The sequence below is a fragment of the Cynara cardunculus genome (genome assembly GCF_001531365.2).
Source record: "Cynara cardunculus var. scolymus isolate 2C chromosome LG 12, CcrdV1, whole genome shotgun sequence".
In the NCBI taxonomy this organism is placed as follows: domain Eukaryota; kingdom Viridiplantae; phylum Streptophyta; class Magnoliopsida; order Asterales; family Asteraceae; genus Cynara; species Cynara cardunculus.
Genome location: NC_037539.1, coordinates 223,861 through 231,847, shown reverse-complemented (window position 1 = coordinate 231,847; position 7,987 = coordinate 223,861).

Genomic DNA, 7,987 nt, shown 5'->3' with positions numbered 1-7,987 from the left:
TATATATATATATATATATATATTCTCTTATTTTATCATATATAACACAACACTTGTTTACTAATATTTTCATCCATAAAACAACAACATAAATGTTGCATTCTACATTTCTATAAATAATTGTATACCCAATGAATGTAAAAGAAGAAACCATCTTCAATACTAAACACGTAACAAATTACCAATTATATATAGTTGATGTTATAGGTTTGATAATTGATTGATGAAATACTCATATTTTAGCAAAAGAAAGATGGTCATTTATCAAACGCTTATGGATTGTTAGTGTACCTCTATCATTTGGTGAGTGTTTACTGCGTAAGAGTCGTCATCTTCACTTATTGAGTAGTTAAGACTCTCGATCATTGTCTTGTATCGTATTATGCAATGTTCTCGGTTCTTACTATACTCACCCAGTAAGGTAACCAGGCCCCGATCCTGACATTTTATAGGCACTGGGCAAACCTAAAAACAGGGTCCACTGCAAGAAATAAGCCTTTTAACAACGACTTTTTTGTCGCTAAAAGTCCATTTATGATCAGAATGAGTATATAACAATAATATGTCGTCGCTATAACTTGTGGTGAAAACATGTCTCGCTAAAAGGCGCATCGTCAAAACTCATTTTTCTTGTAGTGACCCTTGGTAAGTACGAAAACAAATTCAGTAAATGTTTTTATTAGTATAAATTTGAGTACAATAAATGTTAATAATTTAATGAGGAAAGAAATCTTATTTACCTTTATTATATATAATATAAGAGAGTGCTTAAAGTTTACGTACTTCTTATTAGGTAATTTGAAACAAAGAGTATAGAAACTATGGTTGATAAATTTTTATAAAAAGTAATAATTTTTTTAGTTCATAACAAAAAATATGTGTTATTTTTATATAAAAAGATAATTTTATTTTTCTTCTTCTTTTGCTCAACTAAAATAAGATGTTAAGATTAAAAGTTTATAGAACATGACATATATAAGAGACATTACTAAATATATCTAGTAGAATTTTTTTATTGATTAATCACAAAACCACGAAACATGTCATAAATTATAAGAACAGATTGATTGTCAAACAATAGTAAAATATTTTATGTGAAGCAAAAATAGATAACAACTGTCAACAAAAACAATTAGAATAACATAACCAAATAGCAATAGTCAATAGAATCAGAAATTGATAAAAATATCTAACAAAAATATATAGCAATAGGAAGCACATGATCTTAACATTGAATTGTTGAAGCACGAAAACAGTCAAGCATATAGAGATAGGAATAACCAATATCATTGGACATTGTTGAAGACAAAAAAATTAGAGAGACAATAAACAATAGTATATAATGAATGACCAAATTTTTTTTTTTTCTTCTCAAATGTAATTAGTTAATATATTTTTGGGCCCTTATTATCTATTAAATTCTTTTTGCCTCTTATTATATACCACAATTTTTTGATTTCTTTGATTTATTAAATTCTTTTAAACTATTATTGTATTTTAAGAGAAAATTTTGGATCCCTGATATTTTTGGGCCCTGGGCGTACGCACGTGCCGCCCTCCCCCAAAGACGGCCCTGAAGGTAACTAACCCGATAAACACTTATTGTATAAGCATTTGTCAAATTAACAACCTATATGATAGATAGAATAGGTTGGTATAAATTTACATAACATGAACAACAAATATATATTATTCTCGAGTATGTCAATGTTGATTGTCAAGCAACTCACTCGTTTATGATTTGTGCCTTTCACATTTTAACTTACATGCATTGATTCATACATAGTCTAATTTTATATAATAATAAAAAATGATATGTTTGATACTAATTTGTCTTATACTGACGTATCATAGGTTTACAGAATAGTCGATAAGCATATAAACCTTTTAGGGGTAACAATCTACCAGCATAACACTCAAATAATTAAGAGAAAACTCTTAAAACAGAGATAAAACTCGGAAAAATAACTTTATTGACCATTAATCTTAACTCTGAAAACGGACGAGTGTCCCCAAGACTCATTAAAGTCAAATGAGACAAAAGCTCAACAACACAATTGAGTATTTCATACAAGTGATCAAAACCAATCAAACTTATTTAACCGTCGTTTATGCAAATACATACTTCAAAAGTATGATTGACTTAAGAAACCATCATTAACTGAGATAAATCATTTTCCAGATGAAATCATATTCTTATTTCTTCCATAATGCCTCATAACACGAAAACATCCTTTTTGCAAACGGTTTATAAATCCAAATACACCAAAATGCACTTATATCAAATAATCTATATATATATATATATATATATATATATATATATATATATATATTAAAGGAGAAACCAAGGTTGATGACTTGGCTTCTCCTAAATGTTGGAAATTTATTTATCTTTTTTTTCATTCATTCTCTTTTAATTTTTTTTTAGTTTCACATTCTAATTTCTATAAACATTGATTATTCATTTATGTTTGCATTTAACACAATCTTTTCATTTCTATATATATATATATATTAAAGGAGAAACCAAGGTTGATGACTTGGCTTCTCCTAAATGTTGGAAATTTATTATCTTTTTTTTCATTCATTCTCCTTTAATTTTTTTTTTTTAGTTTCACATTCTAATTTCTATAAACATTGATTATTCATTTATGTTTGCATTTAACATAATCTTTTCATTTTCCCTAACTCTTATTCATAAATTGTTCATCATTCAATCTTTTTTTCTCTATCTCCATCACTTGATTTGTTTTTCATTTCATTTTTCTTCATCTCCATATCTTGATTTGTTTTTCATTTCATAAATTGTTACTTTTCAACAAATCTATTTTCAAGTTTATTTCGAGAAGACCAATTCAGGTATGCGTTCCTTTTTATTTTTGTTGGGATTTTAGATTTTTTTTTTACTTTTTTTTCTATGATTTTCTTAAGTTTTCTCAATGAAACGGAGAGTTTGTTCTTGACAACACTTTTAAAGTTTTCATGGCAACAATGGTTCGATTAATCGTCTGATGATAGAATCTTGGAAGTATTACAAACCATGATGTAGCCTCAACAAATTTCAATATATTTTTGTAATGGTTATCTTTTTCAAGTATACTTTGAGAAAACTAATGTGTGTATGCTTTCCTTTTGACTTTTATTGAGATTTTTGAAGTTTTTTTGTTACAATTTTTCATGTAGCATCACCAAACTTCAATATGCCCTTTTTTAATGGTTATATTTTTTTTCAGGTTTATTTCGAGACGATTAATCTGAGTATGCAATTCTTCTTAATTTTGTTAGGATTTTAGAGGTTTTCTTTAACTAATGTCTTCTACATTTTTCTTAAGTTTTTTTTTCCAATAGAACCAACAATATGTTTTTAACAATTGTTTTAGAGTTTGGTTGACAATAACTACTCCTCATGGAATATTGAGAAACCAAGTTTAATGAAAAACCATYTTTCATATTCATCTTTTATTTTCTCATTCTTATTTTACATTAAAATGTTTTCAACATACAATTGTTGAAACTTTTTTTTCAAATTCTATTTATTTTTAAAATATTTTCAACCACATTAATCGTTAAAAGATTTCATTTTTGTAATTTAAATTATATATATATATATATATATATATTAAAAGAACAACCAATAGTGATAAGGTAGATTCATATATCAAAGATAATATTGATTCTTATTAGTTTAATATATAAATGTGATCATCGACTCATTTAGCTAACTTCAATAATTTAAAAAAAAGATTATTGTCACCATGCGTCAAACACTAGTTTCCATTTGTACAATAAATCATCTAAATAACACATTTTAATCTATACTTATAATAAATAAGTAACTTGAGTGACACGTGTCATTTTCTGGATCCCTTGTAGAATTGAATCATAATCCATTGTAGAACCACCTTTGAACACCATTTCAACACCTGCTCTTCAAAAGACTATTTATCCTACTGCAGTCACTCCTTATTTCTTATCTCCAAAGGTTAAGGAATCAAAAGGAATAATTACAATTTAGAAAATTTCTTGATGTTTTTAAATAGTTACATATAAACGTACCTTTGGTTGAGGTTGTTGAGCAGATGTCAAGTTATGCAAAGTTTCTAAAAGACATTTTAAGTAAAAAGAAAAAGTTGACCGAGTATGAGATGTAGCTCTGACTGACGGAAGCAGTGCTTTGTTGTCCAGTAAAATCCCTCATAAGCTGAAAATCTTGGAAGCTTTACAATCCCTTGTTCAATTAGAGAAAAAGAAATAGGAAAAGCCCTCTGTGACTTAGGTGCTAGTATAAACCTCATGCATTTATCTATCTTCAATACCCTAAGCATATGTGAAGTTAGACCTACAACTGTGACTCTACAATTAGCTGATAAGTTCATAGCCTATCATAAAGGAAAAATTGAGGATGTCTTAGTTCAGGTTGATAAGTTTATTTTCCCAGCTTATTTTATCATCATAGACTTTGAAGCTGACAAAGACATTCCCATTATCGTATGAAGACCTTTCCTAGCTACTGGAAGAACCCTGATGGATGTACAAGAAGAAGAAGAAGAAGAGGAAGAAGAAGAGGAAAAAGAGGAAGAGGAAGAGGAAGAGGAAGAAGAAGAGGAAGAAGAAGAAAAAGAAAAAGAAAAACTTGGGTTGAGGTTTTTGAGAAGTTTGATAACAAAAAAGAATCTCGAACGAGAAGAACATGGTGAACTGCTATGGATATGGAGTGCCAAGAACATGGTGAAATGTTTTAGGAAGCTAGCTCTAAAAGGTAAGACGATTGATTTGACTGGTACTACAAATAAAAAAAAATAAGTTAATGAGAAATGAAATTTTAAAAAACTAATTTCAATAAAAAAAAATCCATATAATTCACTTTGCCAGTAAATTAACCGGTTATTTGGATACTTAAAAGTTTAAGAGGTCATATTTCATATATTAAAATGAAAACTTTGAAAGTAAATTACATAAAACAGGAATTCGAACGAAGTACATTTTTGTACAATTTACCCACTAAACAATCAACTAATATATTTCATTATATTAAAATAAGTAGTAATTGAAATAAACAAAACCAATCATTTAGGTTTAATATAACAAAAAATAAATATAGATATTTTTATTTTATAACTCTAGTGAAAAAATAAAATAAATTATAAATAAATGAAACAATCTAATATGTTTATGCAATTATAAATATAGTGTTATTTGTTTAAGAAAATCTAATATATTTCGTTAAATATACTGTATTATTTAATTAAATGTTTTTTTTCCCATTAATTTGGATATTCAACCTGCTATGCGAGACGACTAATCCCAAGACAATCACCTGCTTTACAAATAGTCTGGAGTCACCGCATTTGAACCTCCGTTACCACAAGAAGATTTTTATTCCTACTGGCTAAATGTTATATATAGTAGTGTAATAATAATAATGTTATAGGAATTATTGTAATAATATGTGAATAAATAATAATAAGTCAATAAAAAGAATGAAATATATTCGATTTTTAATAAGAATGGAGTTCTTGATCTATAAATGGAACAAATCGGAACGAATAAGCTCATGAAGCTTGTTCAAATGTTTGTTTCATATAATGCTTCATCATACACGTTGATTTTAAATCGAATGGAATACAATTACAAAATATCTATGAATAAATCGGGTTTAAGTAAAAGGTTCACTTTTTATTTGTTTTAAATAAAAATAGATTTTACTTATTTTTTTTTTTAAAGAAAGACATGTTTAACATAATTACTTTAGTCAAGTAAGTGCACTTTATTCTTGTTAATTTAATATTGATATGGGGTTTTTTTGAATTTTAACCGGATCTTTAAAATCTCATATAAATGTAAATTATAAATTTGAAGAACCAAATTAAAAAAACTCAAATACCTATAATTAGTATATTCACATGTTTTATGGCGGAACATAGTTTGTTAATTTAAATATTTAATTAAACACCCAAAAACTATAGTGATATAGATGCCACATTGTATAAAACAAAGTATTTGTTTTTATTATAATTTGTTTAATTAAAAGTTGTTATAATTTAAAAAAATTAGCTTTAGAATTGATAATGCTAGGGGTGAACACATTCGGGTTGAATACATAACATAAACAACCCAACTAAATGTTTGGGTTAGGATGAGCTAAACTTCAATAAGAATTATACAATTAAAATGAATGAACTGATGTATTTTTTTTTTTATTCTCTATTTCTTTTTTAGGTACATATTAGACTTAAATATGGTGATAGTTTATAGAAAGAAAGTATGTGTTGTAATAATTTTGGTAAGAAGAAGAAAGACGATGCATAGGTGCTAGAATTGGGGCGTGGAGATATAGATATAAATGGACCACACAATTGAAGGAAGAAAACGAAAGCCTACTCGGAACATAAGATCTCAATTCAAGTTAAGTACCTTCGTCTCTAACCAATAGGGATGAGATACATTACAAAATTCAAGCCACAAGGACGAAAAATGCAATGCACTCTGTAATTTATTACTTATACTAATAAAAATTGTTTATTTCATATACAAGTTCAACACCGAGAAGGATCCACATGCACACTTTTCTATTTTGTTATCTCCACGCACCAACCAAAAATTTCAGAGCGATTTATGGTTATTGGTTTCTAATGGTTTGGTGAGAATTACGAAGTTGATCATTAATTAGGAAAAAAAATATACCTCCCCCCTCCATCTTTTTCTTCGGGCTAGCCCCACCATTTCCCCTCTTTTTTTTCTTATGTATATACAGAAACCTTTCCCCTTCCTCTTTTGCTAACAAGGACAAAAAAAAATCAAAGGCATCTGCTTGAGTTTTGTTTAACTGAGGTGGAGAGATGTATTAGTGATAGAGAGTTTGATTAGTATGGTTTCATTATCGATGTGTATTTCATCGTTGGAGATGAATTGTGGTTCATCATATATTGGTTGCACAAAAGTTTTATGCGTGAGTTGTGTTTCAATTTTCATGAGAGATGGGTTGGACCAATCGTTTTTGTGTGAGTTGTGTCATCGAATGGATTGTACAAAATGGTTTCATTGTTAATGCAAGTGGGAGTTTGTGAGAATCTGCAAATGGGTATTGAGGAGCCTGAGTGGTTGAGGGTTATGCTGAAGATGGTGATCGGAGGGTATAGAGATTGGGTTTCACAAAGAGAAAATAGAAAAAAACGAGTATTTTAATTAAAGATGTTCAAAAAAATAAATAAAATTCAAAATAGTAAAAATAGATTTGTTGTTCCTCTCTGTAGACCCTTACGGGACCAACAAGATAGAAAATAGTAAAATGTTGCTTGCCTCCTCATTCTTAACAAGATATGGACATCTAAAACAAAATGCAAACATTGAGAATTTTGTAATTCTCATCAAGACAAATTCAATCGACATTATAATTGCGTTATTTATTATACATACGATTAAAAAAAAAAGACTAAATGTTACGAGACAGGTTATATAAATATCATAAAGATATATGATTAAGATTATTTATATCATTGAAGGGTATCTCGGGGTCTAAAATCATCCAAATACTTTGTTAATTATATTTAGGGAGGCCCATAATCATCATAGGGGTAATATAGAAATGATATTGTTATGATGCATAAAAAGTAAAAAAATGTGTATATAATTAATAACCGGAAGAAGAGAAGTAGTCGTTGGTTTTAATACACGTGACGTCACGTGAGTAAGGAAGTGATAAGATACACATTTAATATGATATTGAAGGTGGGCCATGTCCTAATTTAGATTCTTTATAATTATTCAATGAAACGTAAGACTCTTGGTTTCAGAAATACTTTTTTTTTTTTTTTAAATTATAAATAATAAATCATAAATATTCATAACGTAAGAAATTTGTATATCACAGATGGGCAGTAATAGTATACTATGAACTATGAAGTAAAAGCAAACACCTTTAATTAAAAGAGAGAGATAGAAATGAAATACAGAATGATGTATGATTGGAGATGTACCCACGTGA